The 15073-nt window shown below is 37.6% G+C and overlaps 1 long non-coding RNA gene across 1 annotated transcript; it reads left to right on the forward strand.

Annotated features, from left to right (window-relative positions):
- The first annotated feature begins 959 nt into the window (after nt 1-959).
- LOC307153641 lies at nt 960-11844 on the forward strand. Its single transcript, XR_013820182.1, has 4 exons — nt 960-1050; nt 7343-7432; nt 8324-8430; nt 9179-11844. It is a non-coding gene; the product is annotated as an uncharacterized lncRNA (long non-coding RNA).
- Nucleotides 11845-15073: the final 3229 nt, after the last annotated feature.

The raw sequence follows: 15073 nt of genomic DNA on the forward strand, positions 1-15073 counted from the left end.
TGCTTTACATAGAAGAAATTAAAATAATAAAAAGAAATAAGAATAATTAAAACAGTTTAGAAAAATAAAAAATAAAATACAGTACAGTACAAACAGTCGGACGCACAGTGGCACAGTGCTCATTCAGTAAATGCACAGCTAAACAGAAGTGTTTTGAGTCTGGATGTGAAAGTGACTACTGTAGGAGCACATCTGATCTCCTCTGGAAGCTGGTTCCAGTTGCGGCTGGCATAATAACTAAAAGCTGACTCGCCATGCTTAGAGTGAACCCTTGATATTTCTAGCTGATATGATCCTAATGATCTGAGTGATCTGTTGGGTTTATATTCAGTGAGCATATCTGCAATGTATTGAGGTCCTAGGCCATTGAATGATTTATATACCAGTAGTAATACTTTAAAAATCAATCCTAAATTTAACTGGGAGCCAATGTAAAGACCTGAGGACTGGTGTGATATATTCATATTTTCTGGTTCTGCTCAGAATCCTGGCGGCAGCGTTCTGTATGAGCTGCAACTGTCTTAGGGTCTTTTTGGGAAGGCCAGTGAGGAGTCCGTTACAATAATCCACCCTGCTGGTGATGAAAGCATGCACAAGTTTCTCTAAGTCTTTTCTGGAAACAAAGCATCTTATTCTTGCAATATTTTTCAGATGATAGTATGCTGATTTAGTTATTGCTTTGACATGACTACTGAAACTAAGGTCTGACTCTAGTGTCACACCAAGATTCCTGACATGATTTTTAGTTGTTTGACCCCTAGAGTGAAGGTATGCGTTCACCTTGAGAACTTCATCTTTGTTTCCAAATGCAATGACTTCAGTTTTGTCTTTGTTTAACTGAAGAAAGTTTTGGCACATCCAACTGTTGACTTCATCAATGCACTGGCACAGGGAGTCAATGGGGCTGTAATCGTTAGGCGATAGGGCTAAGTAAATCTGTGTGTCGTCTGCATAGCTGTGGTAGATCTGTGTGTCGTCTGCATAGCTGTGGTAGATCTGTGTGTCGTCTGCATAGCTGTGGTAGATCTGTGTGTCGTCTGCATAGCTGTGGTAAGCAATTTGGTTCTTTCTCATTATTTGGCTCATTGGGAGCATATACAGGTTGAACAGGAGTGGCGCAAGAATTGAGCCTTGAGGGACTCCGCATGTCATGGATGTCCACTCAGACTTATGATCTCCTATACTCACATAATAACCTCTCCCATCTAAGTATGACCTGAACCATTTTAGGACTATCCCAGAAAGCCCCGTTAAGCCGTTAAGTCGATATCCTGTTCATGCTTTTGTCTTTGTCCTGTTTCTGATGTGGATTCTCTGAAGGTTTTCTTTATTTAAGTATCTTATAAAACACTTATAATGCACATGAAGGAACAATCTCTAATCACTGCATTAGGGTTGTATTTGAATAGCAAACTATAAATGTAGATTCAATTTGCTTTTCTGGACCTTGAACACACTGGACTTTAGAGACAAGTCAACAAATACGCCTAACCATTTTCCAGAGGTCTGATTGGCTGTTGGAGTTGTCGTCCTGGTTATATGTGAGGGAGCTATGAAGGTAAAAGAGTAGCAAAACTCCAGAGTACGTAGATGTGAATTTGAGAACTTGTACAATAAATATTTGTACGTGTACGCTAAAATTTAGCGCTTACAAGATCGAGAGAAAAAATCATGGGCCAAACCCCCTCATACTCACTAAATTATGAATTGGAATCTCTTTGGTATTATAACCAGTCTTTAGAGAATCCATGCCTCTCATTCCCATTCACAAACCTCTCGGGACCCCCAAAAAAGTGTGTGTGTGTGTGCGTGTGTGTGTGTGTGTGTGTGTGTGCGTGTGTGTGTGTGTGTGTGTGTCCTTTTTTGTAAGCACTAGATTTTCTTTTCCACTGGTTTTATTTTGAAGGCAACATCTCTAAAGTTCCCGTCCTGGATGGTGTGTTTGTGTCTGGTTTGACGCAGCTTCTGGCCGCACACACACTGGTTACATTCACATCCTTTACAATAAACAGCGGAAACAGGACAAAAATTATTTTGAGTCACTATTGAGATGTTTACAAGAAGTTAAATCTTGGATGTCTGAAAATTTTCTGCATCTGAATGAAAGTAAAACTGAAATAATCTGGTTCGGGGCCCCTGACACTAAAAATTATTTTGATCTGGGTGAGTTAGCTCCTTTTTGTAAATCTGTAGTGAAAAACCTTGGCGTCCAATTTGATAGCTCTTTGAAGTTTGACAAACAGATTAATTCTGTGGTGAAATCTTGTTTTTTCCACTTAAGATCAATAGCAAAGGTTAAACCGTTTTTGTCCTCCAGTGATTTTGAAAGGATTATTCATGCTTTTATTTCTGTACGACTAGATTATTGTAACTCGCTATATGTAGGTGTCAGCCAAGCACTTCTGAATCGTCTTCAACTGGTTATAAATGCGTCTGCTAGACTTTTAACAGGGACTCGTAAAAAGCAGCATGTAACACCGATTTTAGTCTCACTTAAATGGTTGCCGGTGGAGTTCAGAATTTATTATAAATTATTGATATTTGTGTACAAAGCCTTGCATAATTTGGCCCCATCATACCTTGCGCATCTTCTTCATATACACAAACCTTCTAGGTCTCTCAGATCAGCAAATCAGATGATCCTAGACATTCCAAGGACTAGATTAAAATTGAGTGGTGATCGGGCATTTGCTGTGGCAGCTCCAAAGCGCTGGAATAACCTGCCTCTACATCTCAGATTGGCTCCTTCCTTAGGTTATTTTAAACGAAATCTGAAACTGCATTTGCTAGAATTAGCGTTTGGTTCAGTAGGTTAACTAGTAAGAGGCTCTTTTCAGATGTTTGTTAGTCATTGTCCTGTCTGAAAAAGAAATATTTTATTATGTAATTTTTATTGTGTGACTGTACAGCACATTGGTCAACATCACGTTGTTTTAATTGTGCTTTATAAATAAAGTAAAGTAAATGAAAATGAAATAAAAAAATAAAAAAAACATAATGCCGCGAAAATCTTTGAATCTTGCAGCTGTTCCCTGAAAAAAACAAAAACATAAACATTCTCTTTCTCTATGATTTTATTCACGAAATAATACAAAACGTGAAAGTTCAGTTTTATAACAGCTGGAGTGTTTGTGTTTGTATTCTTTATATTTAACAGGAATTTGGAAAAAAGGGTTGAAAATCTTGATAGTCAATGTCCATTCTTATAAAGTGGGCCACTATTATTTACAGGAATATAGTTTAGCAAAGCTACTAGATACGTGTGTGTGTGTGTGTGTGTGTGTGTGTCTGTCTCTGTCTGTCTGTCTTTCTTTCTGCCTGTGTGTGTGTGTGTGTGTGTGTGTGTGTGTGTCTGATTCTGTCTGTGTGTGTGTGTGTGTTCCTGTGATTCTGTCTGTGTGTGTGTTTGTGTGTGTGTGTGTGTGTGTGTGTGTGTGTGTCTCTGTGTGTGTGTGTGTGTGTGTGTGTGTGTGTGTGTGTGTGTGTGTCTGATTCTGTCTGTGTGTGTGTGTTTCTGCGATTCTGTCTGTGTGTGTGTGTGTGTGTCTCTGTATCTGTGTGTGTGTCTCTCTCTCTGTGTGTGTGTGTGTCTCTGTATCTGTGTCTGTGTGTCTGTGTGTGTGTGTGTGTGTATATGTTTGTTATACATTGTTGTTTAATAAACTTGTTTAAAACAAAAATAACTATTCACGTGAAAAAAATCCTCGGTTGCACAGATCCAGTTAAAAACATGATGCCTTTATAAGACCTAAATAGTCAAAGAATCCTGTTTATCACAAAATATTGTACAGTATAAATGCTGACGTAGGTTAAGTCGATATCCTGTTTATGTTTTTGTCTTTGTCCTGTTTCTGATGGGGATTCTCTGAAGGTTTTCTTTATTTAAGTATCTTATAAAACACTTATAATGCACATGAAGGAACAATCTCTAATCACTGCATTAGGGTTGTATTTGAATAGCAAACTATAAATGTAGATTCAATTTGCTTTTCTGGACCTTGAACACACTGGACTTTAGAGACAAGTCAACAAATACGCCTAACCATTTTCCAGAGGTCTGATTGGCTGTTGGAGTTGTCGTCCTGGTTATATGTGAGGGAGCTATGAAGGTAAAAGAGTAGCAAAACTCGAGAGTACGTAGATGTGAATTTGAGAACTTGTACAATAAATATTTGTACTTGTACGCTAAAATTTAGCGCTTACAGATCGAGAGGAAAAATCATGGGCCAAACCGACTCATCACCAGATTATGGCTCGGAAGCTCTTGGGTTGTATAACCAGTCTTTATTGGTACCATGCCTCTTACCAGATGTAGGCATAGATGAGACTCTGTGGAAATATTCTGGTTCCGACTCTAACGCTGTGCTGCAGGTTTACTCTGATGAGATGCTCAACACGGTGCCAGGTTACGTCAACAGTTTAGGATCTGCCATTGGTGCTCTGAATTCAGTCCCGAATGCTGTTGGACTTGGAGCTTTGGTGATTTCCTTGATCATAGAGATCATCATCAAGGACAGCAGTCAGAAAAGTGATGACACATACAGCCTGTTACAACGTGTGTTTGGGGAAGAGAAAGCTTCGAGTGTCCGGGACACAATGACAGAGTATCTGAGACGCCATCGCATGCACATCAACGATGACCAACAATTACGGGAGGAAATAAAGAGACTGGAACAGCAGCTGAGCAACCATCTCACCATCCTCAGAAACTCCCTGCTGCAGGACGGACAGATGAGCAGCCGTGGGTTCAAGATCTGGGTCAACGGAGCCGCCTTCTACGTCCAGATGTTGATCCATGAGGCTCGACTGAATATTCAGACTGATAAACCTGCATCAGTCTATGTTAATGCTATCGAAGCTGCCATCGACTTGTATTTACAGGACATGGATTACATGCTGGAGAAATACAAGACTTACAAGATCAATTCTAACATTTTCAGCTATAGTCATGGTGTCATAGTCCCTGCCTTAGACGCTAGTTTTTACATTCCAGCTAAATGTTCTTTGAAAAATAATGAAATTCAAAAGTGTGAATTAGTGATTGAAGAATATAGCCATGACTGTAGTGATCCAAAAATGGTCACGACTTTTATGAATATTGTTTACTCAAATTATGAACCGATCAAAGGTTTAAAGAGTTATTTTTTAAATATCAAGAACAATCTCAACTCTCTAATCCATGAACGTGGTTCATTCACTGTGCCGTCAGCAGCAGGTTAGCTTAGATATTTGGGTTTAATGAACATGACACAGTAAAGGACAAAAAATAATGTTAAGGAAAACAATTGTAAGATAATTGTTTGTTTGTGAAGACTCAATTTCATCATGTAATATTGTTTTTAGTATTATTATTACTTTTTAACAATATTCATGGAATAATATTCATAATCAGTAGTATTATGTATCTGTTATATAATTTGTATATATACATTCATAATCATTTGTAATCATTGTATTTTATGAATCATACTGTGCACATACTGTTCTGAACACATACTGTATGTGGGGAAGAGAGACTTTGGGTGACTTTGAGTGTGTATGGGAAGAGTTAGCCCTTTACAATTCCTGTCAAATTTGCCCTAAAACGCCTAAAAAGGCATACCCAAAATAAATTGGATACTGTTCTTGGAGTTTGGAGTATATGCATGGTTTTGGTGTCTTTTGAAAGGGGACACTTACCAAGCCTTACCAAGCCCAATTTAAAATTTGATAACAATACCTTAGAATAATGAGTGTTTTACACATGTTTATCTAAGTTTATGGCTAGGCACTTCCCAAAAAAAGGCCACTTGGAGACTTAAAATGACACTGTAACCATTAATTAACAACAAGGGGAAAGCAAGATTTTTAAATCTACAATTTGGCATCACGGAACAAGATCGCATATCCAGGCATTCATCTCAATCATTTCAGGTAAGTCTGCCTGATGATTAGAGACAATGACTGAAACTGCTGAAAAGAACTGTGTTATTAAAAGTACCAGTTGTTTTGCCAATGAATATAAGACATAGAAAAAAATGTATATATATAAAAAATAAATAATTCAAATGAATTGGGCCTATTTAAGTTGCTCTGATCAGTGCACCTCTAAACATATTTGAAATGCTGGGATAGAGATGGATCTTTTTTAGAAAAAAGACCATTTAATCAAATATTGGGAGAATTAGCTATAAGACGGTTAAGCCAGGAAATTTTGCTTGGTTATGGCTGTGAGGTGGTTGGAATATGGCGAGACTGCGAAAAATGTAAACTCTAAAATATATCCAACACACTGAAGATTTGTTCTCAGAAGGAGAAGAAGAAGTGTGACACAAGCGATACTTGACTGACCAAAGCGGTTAAATGTGGCGAGTATTTGGATGCTAAACTAGTCTTTATCATAGGCTTTGTACTTCACTCACGTTCCAATATCGACGGAAAGAAAACAATCCTATTCACACGCGCAAAAATGTGCTTGGAAACATCTGTGAATGGTACGAATTGTACTACTGACTATTTAAACAGAGCAGTGTCATTTTTATATAATAGGTTGACTATTTTATTATTATATTTTATTAAGCTATAATGAACAGAGAGAGAGAGAGAGAGAGAGAGAGAGAGAGAGAGAGAGAGAGAGAGAGAGAGAGATGTCCTAAAACATTTAAACGAAGTATAAAACACATCTTTGTACAGATACATTGTGAGTTAAGTAATCCCAGAGTGCATTGCAACATGATAGTGGACAAATGGAATTTGTGACTTTTACCTAGTATTTGTAGTATAATTACTGTGGTGTAATGCTGTTAGCAGATGAATTTGAATCTAACAAAGTTTTTTTTTTTTTTTTTTTATGATTTGCTGCAGTTTATAAATTAAATATGGCGCTAAAAGATTAATGCTATTTCACATTAAATTTGAAAAATAATGTAGCACCTCCACTAAAACCTAAACATGGCTAATTGATAGTTTTAACAAAAGCAAACAAGATTAAAACACATTTTCCAGCCCAGGCTCAATCGAAAAACGTACCTGTGGCAACATTTTTGCACGTTGCGCGACAGTTTCAAAGTGAAATGTCCAGTGAGTTGTGCTAAAAGCGTTTAGTTTTTTTCCGGAACAGATGAACGTGAATATGGCAACGTTTTTATTATTACGTCGAAGTTTGTACGTATCACTGCAGTTCTGTCCGGGGAGTGAAAGATTAATGCTCCATCACGTTTAAATAACGTACACCTACACTAAACCCTAAACCTGCCCGATAGTGTTAACAAAAGCAAATGCGACATAAAAACGTAATCTTAACCATGACATTTTATCTTGTTTTTGAACTTTGAGCTCTTGTATCATGACTCGTCTTTCACAGGATCGTACCGGATCTCTCCACATCACAAGCATAATTCTGTACAGCTGAGCTACTGAACAAACATCAGTGAAACTGAACATATGGAGCTGGGTAAGTGATGCAAACTCCAAAATATATTCATTTACAAATCATGCACTATGGTAAAAAGTGTTTTGAGGTCTTAACATAATTGTGCAAGGAGCCGCTTGAAAAAAGTCTTTATTAATCCATTATCTGCCCCTGTAATCATAACTGTGTGTGAAAAGTTCTTGCTGTTTCACTGCCTCTAGTGTTCATTTATTTTAGAAACTGCAGTGATATGTATGTATTGGTATGTATTTTGCATTTTGCTAAAATGTTGTATCAGGTGAGTGACAGAACAAGTTTACTACATCAGAAAAGCCAAACATATGGAGCTGGCTATGTGATACAAACCTCAAAATGTATTAGTTTATAAATCATGAATGTTGGTAAAAGTGTTTTGAGGTCATAACATGGTACTGTGAAAGTCAAATACTCAAAACTACATCTTTATTAATAGCTTATTTGATGCCCACACAACACCCAGCCATAAGAGATTGACTAAAAGAGAGGAAACAGTAGATAAAGAGCTAAATAATGAGTTTGTACCTTGTGAAACACAGACACCCAAACCCCATCCCACATTCCCTCCTCCTGTGTCATATCATTAATTTTCAGACAAACCTGAGATGATGCAAACGTCTTTTCTCACCTCTCCATTGTTTGAGGTAATGTCACACCAGGGCTACTGTTAACTGGCAGGTTCGTTCGCTGATTAAAATGAGTTAATATTTACATGTCTTACTATTCAGTAATTGAGGACTTGATCATTATTATAGGTTTTTCAAAAGACTTTGCAAATGGAGGGCTTCACAGAGGTCTATTGTGGCCTTTTTAAGTTATACTGATGAAGTGACAAAGATTTCATATTGAGAGACCTCGCCACTTGCATGTAATTTACCTCAATTTTCCCCTCTACAGAAGTCATGGCTTTGTGAAATGCTTCATCTTCACTCATCGACCAAGGACAGAGTGCACATCACTTTTGGCAGATGCTTTCATACAAAGCTACTTATATTGAATTCAAGGTACCGTCCATGTTTGATTAGTTCCCTGGTAATTAAAGGCATGACCTTGAGAATATTGTTGCATGCACATGACTGACTAACCAAGTTGCATAGTGAAAACTCAGAATTCTGATACCTTTGTTTGTTTGTTTGTTTTTTATTTCTGATGATAAAATCAGTGAACTTTGTTTAAAAGCCATCATATATTTAACATTTTATAGGCCTAAATTGCAAATTATTGTTTATCATTTCTAAACAACAACTACAGAACATGATTTATATTTAAACTTTTAATAAAAATAAAAAAAACATCATGCCTTAAAATATCTTGACTGTAACTCGACACCCTTACCTCATTTAGTATGCGCAGTTGAGCCCCGCCTCCACTCACTCACTCAGCTCAGAGATCCACTGGTTGACGATCACACGTTGATCTGATTGGTTACAAGGTAGTTTGTGACGTCAGAAACACCAGCGATTTCAAAGCGTGTTTTTGAGACTGTCTTTGGTTCACTGCAGTTTTAAGGAGGAAATACTCAGCAATGCTGTCGACTTATGAATTTATGATTTTCACCACAGGGGGACTTTAACTAATGTTAACAGATGGAACCTTATTGTAAAGTCGTATGTCACATTTAGCTTAGTCTTTTTAAGCTGTGTTTTCAGCTAAAGCAACATTTATGATATACTTTTGTTGTTTACATTTGAGTTTATTGGGGATTTAACATGTTATTAAAACATAAGCGGTGTTGCTTTTCCCCCATTCAAGCAAATGTCAAGCTATCCACGTGAGACTGGAAACGGCTGCGCGGATGAACTGACGTGATTTATAAAGGACTTTGGTTTGGGGTGTTCAGAGCAAACACAAAACCAAAGTGGATCTGCAGTTTCAACAGCTCAGGTGAAGAGAGTCGCTGTGTTATAAGCAGACAGAGTACTTCACTTTACTCAGGTAATGAAGATGTTGACAGATCTCATTGGGGTCTGTTGACTGAGCAAAGTGATCCAAACAGGTACTTGGAGCACTTTGTCGGCTGACAAAGAGAAACAAGAGACGCTGTATTCATTACACACACACGTTCAGCCTTTCTAAAGACTGTGGATGTGGACCAATGGCTTTATTTTGAGGATTGTGAATGAGCTAAAGCTAATATAACTGCAGCCCATTGTATATTCCCCAACATCGCTGGAACACCTGGTGCATTTTGCACAAATCAGCAGCTTTTGCTGTTGATAATATATAAACCTTCTGCTGTGATTAGAGGACAGTTGTAATTAATGTTTCGATCATTCCATCTAGTTTACTGTGAATATTACATATTAGACCAAGTTTAAGAGTATCAGAATGTAATAAGATCCTAATGTCAAGTTGCACACTTTCATTAGCCTTTTTATAATTGCATAATTAAAGGTAACTTTCATATAACCCAGATAAACAATTTGGATATGAATTAATAGGATGGTAACGTGAGACTTCATGCTGAAAATGAGAATCTCTCAGCTGAGAAAAGTCTTTGGATGCAGCATCAGTGATAAGAAACCGTCTGCAGGTTCTGTGTATGCATGACAGCTCACCGTTTGTATTATTGACCCGCCTATGGAATAAACCGGGCTCATTTTTCATTCATTTAGCTAATAAGCTAGATGATTTTTCCACAAGATTGCTTTTTAAACAAGTATCAGAGGATTGTGCTTGTGTGCATTGTGAAACAGGCACTGGAGCGATAAAGCGTCATTTTAACAAGAACAAAGAGTGCTTCACCTTTTATTTTAGCAGGCAGCTTGTTTACCGGTTTATTCTTTGCAAAACTCGTCGTCCTGGTATGTAAATGTGTCTGTGAGCTGTGCACTCAACGCCGACTACAATAACAATACTATCACCTGTTTATCATTCGACTCCCTGCATCATTAACATCATGACCTGTGAATAATCCTGTTTCCATGACGACTGCAGCCTCTCCAGCAGAAAACAATCAACTTTGTCACTGTGATTAAGAAAAAGAAGTTGATGAAATGTGAAAAATCAAACACGTTTTTTTTTTTTTTTTTTTTTTTCAGGTCTCATTTCTAAAGCTCCACAAATGCTTGGAAGCAGGAATACAGAACAGAAATAGCTCAGTTTCTTCTAATCAAACCGCAGCAGTCTCGGTTCCCGACATATGGTTCTTTCATCCGTTCACTTCCGGAGTCTCTGGCTCCGTGATGATTTCTCTGTTGTGATACTCTTTTTCTCCCCCAGAAGAAAAGAGTGACTTAAACCTTGCATAATTAGTGGCTGTGATAAATTACAGCGAGGCTGTCCTCAAGGGGCCCGAGGAAAAGTCTTACTTAAAAACGACAGATTTGCTCTGTCTTTAATGAGCTTTCCGTCAGAGTCAACAGGCATTGAGGGAATTTTCTACCTTATGTTTGGTCTCCGTAAAATACTCTATAATTTCGGTAAAGTGCCTTTAGACGCAGATTAAGACATCAGATCTTATTAAAGGTAAAAACAGACAGCCGTTCCTTTTCCAGACTGAAACAGATGCTTTTCAAAGCGATATGAACACAGTGTGTTTCAAACTCATAATGTAATAATGTGTTTGATGACAATGTAATATTTATTTATTATTTACTATGATTATTACTGAGGAGATTTCAGTATAGAAAAACAATGCTAATTGAATATCACAGGTGCAAAATTTATTTAAAGTGGACCTATTATGCCCCTTTTTACAAGATGTAATATAAGTCTCAGGTGTCTCCAGAATCATTTATTACCCCACAGATCATGTATTATATCAAAGACATGCTGTTTTTGTGCATGTACAATCCATCGCGCTCTTTAAGATCACTAAATTCGAGGCTTCTGGTCATTCCTAGGATATCTAAGTCCACTACAGGAGGGAGGGCGTTTTCACATTTAGCTCCTAAACTCTGGAATGGCCTTCCTGATATTGTTCGAGGCTCAGATTCGCTGTCCCAGTTTAAAACTAGATTAAAACACATCTCTTTAGCCAAGCAGGCTCAGATTCGCTGTCCCAGTTTAAAACTAGATTAAAACGCATCTCTTTAGCCGAGCATTCACATAATGATTTTATACTACAGTTGAATCGGATTGAATGCATTAATATTATGAACAGCAGCTACGCTAATTATTTCCCATTTGCTCTTCTGTTGTTATCTCGGGACGCTAGTCCCGAGGTAAATAGAGTTCGTCAGCTCCAGTTTGTATCCAGCCTCTCATGGAAACTACAGATTCTCCAACACCCGTGAAGAGACGACTCGACACCTGTGAAGAGACGACTCAACGCTGGCGATGTTATGCCCTAAATTTATACATGATTAACTAACTGTATTTTTCTATGTACATTTCTGAAATTCACTTTCTGGAAGGCTGCTTTGAAACAATATGTATTGTGAAAAGCGCTATACAAATAAATTTGAATTGAATTGAATTGAATGTATCTTTAAATGCAAATTAGCTACAGCTCCGCCCCCTTATCCAGAAGAGGGCTGAGCCTTTACAGCTCATGCCTCAGATACTCTGACAAAAACTAAAGCATCTGTTTGTTTTTGATTATCATCTCTATCGTGGTGATGCTCATATGACATTACAGTTCTTCATCATCATGAAAGTTTTTTATCTGTATGTTTTAAAGCCATATCCGTCTAATCTTCTGATATATGGTTTTACACACATTCAAAGCACGCACACTATTGGTCAGACGGCGCGTCCCATGAGTATTATCCTAAGTTCTCTAAGTTTCACGTCTTATTGCGCTTAAACTGTCAAATACACGCAAAAAACATTGATTGATTGAATAACTTTAGAAGCTTTAATAAGAATACATTTGTGACTTGAATGTTGCTGTTAAATGCTCTGGCGAGGAGATAAACATGGCGGACTGTGTACAGCTCACTCAGGGCGGGTCTAATCATTATTCTGAGACACTGCTAATGATTTATGGGGATTAAAATAAGGAATAGGCGGATTTTCACCATTATATAGAGTGATTGTGTACAAACAGTGCTGCCACATTTATGTAAAAGTGAAATTTTGCATAATAGGTCCCCTTTAATATTATATAATATAGATATTTTTATGTCCAGCTAAGAAAATTGACATCTTCACACTTATTCGAATTATCAAAAATGTGTTAGACTTTGTAAGCATATTGGCTAGTTGTGCTTGTAGTCAATCATTTTATTTGTGATAATAACATAATGAAACGTCAAATTGTGCAACAATTTTCTAGCTAAATATCCGAGATTTGTTTGGACTGAGATAAAAGTTAATAGAATTATTACTTTATATTCTCTTAGATTGTTTATGCCTTGTTTTGGTTTGATTTATCAGATTTAAACAGCAAGATTTTTTTTTTATTTTTTTTTTACACTACAAATCCCTAAAAATGTGGCATACCAACCTGTAACTCTTTTATTTACTGACTAAAGCCTGTTTTTGCTCACAAGTGCTGTCTGCTGAGTGTTAATTTTGTACCCTGAATATTATCCATGAATATAACTATGAATTTGTGATGAAAGTGTCTGAGATTCTTTGATTTCCACCGGTTCTCTTGAACTCAAGAACTCCTGCTGCAAAACAAAGCTATCAAAGTGCAAACTACTCAACCTTTTCCTCCTGTCGCATTCCTTTGAAGAAGAAGAGTCACGCCTTTCTCCTCAGTTGAACATTGTGTAATTAGGGGGAATCGTCGAGGATTGTGATTGTGTTAGCTACGTCAATTGTACAACACCGCAGAGAAGGGGCGGACAAAACCCTTTTTAATTACGAGCGCTCTCTCAGGCACTGTCAGGCAGTCGAATGAAAGTCAGAGGACGAACTAACCCAAAGTCTTAATGTAATAGATTATGTAACGTCCCCTTGTTCCTCAGTTCTTTCCACACTCTTTCTCTGTTGATGAGATCTGTTGACATTTCGCTCCCCAGCCTCTTAACTATTGACCGACTAATTCCATTAAATCATACTTTGAAGTGCTGGGAGAAGAGTTTCTCATCGTTCAAACCCCTCAGAGAGACTGTGTTAATGCAGCTCTCACATAAGAAAGAGCTAAAAGTGCAAGAAACTCGTTTTTTTTGCACAGTACAGAGGAATAACACTGCTTCCAAATCTCACTGTGTCTTGATTCAGCCTAGATGTGTCAGCTGAGCAAATGTCATTGAGATGAGTGTAAACGCTGGCTGATAACTTACTCAAATGTGATTGGCCACCCTATAAACCTAAACTATCTCTGTCCGTTTCCCAAGTTAGACGTGAGACTTTCAATAGCCTGTTATATCCTGTATAATCTGTTTAAAATGGCCTATAAATTATACTCTCATGTGCTAAGGTGTCCCTCTGGTTGAAATAAATACATTCAGCATATTCATTCTTACAAATCAGAAACATGTTATGTGATTATCAGTTCATTCAGTTAAAATCTTTCACCTCTCATCCAGTCCCTGTCATCACAGGAGTGCCCCAGGGCTCTGTCCTAGGGCCCCTGCTGTTCATTATTGATCTTCTCCACCTTGGTTACATCTTCTTTAAATTTCAGATTCACTTCCATTGCTATGCAGATGACACCCAGCTCTATCTTTCAACCAATCCTAATTCAAAACTTCCACCATCTTCACTTACTAACTGTCTTCTTGACATAAAATCCTGGTTCACTTCATACTTCCTCAAATTGAATAGCAATAAAACAGAATTGCTTCTTATAGGTTTAAGTTCAACATTGAACAAACTCCAGAATTTTTCTATTCCCATTGATAGCTCCTTCATCTCCCCTCCCATCAGCTTAAGAACCTGGGTGTCATCATCGATAGCACCCTATCTTTTACGTCTCATGTTAATAATGTTACCCGGTCTGCTTAGTGCTTACTACCATCTTCGAAACATCAACCGTCTGCGTCCTTTCCACTGCCATTCTTGTTCATAGTTTAGTCACCTCTCGTTTAGATTACTGCAGTTCTCTTTTATTTGGCCTCCCGCATAAGAGCCTCCATAAACTTCAACTGGTCCAAAACTCGCATTATCAGTCGTACCCCCTCTATTCATCACATCACTCCCATCTTACAACAGCTCCATTGGTTCCCCACCAATTACCGTATCATCTATAAATACTTCTCCTCACTTTTAAAGTCATTCATAATCTTGCCCCTTCATATCTTTTTGACCTCCTCCATATACCCACACCCGCTCGCACTCTTAGATCCTCTTCTTCCATCCATGTCACTGTTCCCCGTGTCCGCCTTGTTACTATGGGGAGAAGAGCTTTCAGCTGCTCTCCTCCTCAGCTCTGGAGCTCGCTTCCACCGGATCTCCGTAATATTGATTCCCTCGCACATTTTAAATCCAAACTCAAAACCCTTCTGTTTAGAATAGCTTACTCCCTCTGATCACAACTGCATTGTCTTTTTTAAATTGTACCGTATTTCATTGTTTTTACCTAAATATTGTTATTGTCTTGTTGATGATGTATGGTGACCTTAATGAAATGCATAATAATAATAATTGTTTTTGGATGTTTTAGTCAGAGTAAGACATCCCTGTGTTGGATTTGTAATGTTTTACCATTTGTACCATTTAACGTGATGTTCAAATAGTACCAGAACATATTAAAATAAAAGACATAAAAGATTTAGACTTATTATATTTAGATATTACGCATAATTGCAC

The sequence above is a fragment of the Squalius cephalus genome, assembly GCF_949319135.1.
Source record: "Squalius cephalus genome assembly, chromosome: 25".
Taxonomy (NCBI): domain Eukaryota; kingdom Metazoa; phylum Chordata; class Actinopteri; order Cypriniformes; family Leuciscidae; genus Squalius; species Squalius cephalus.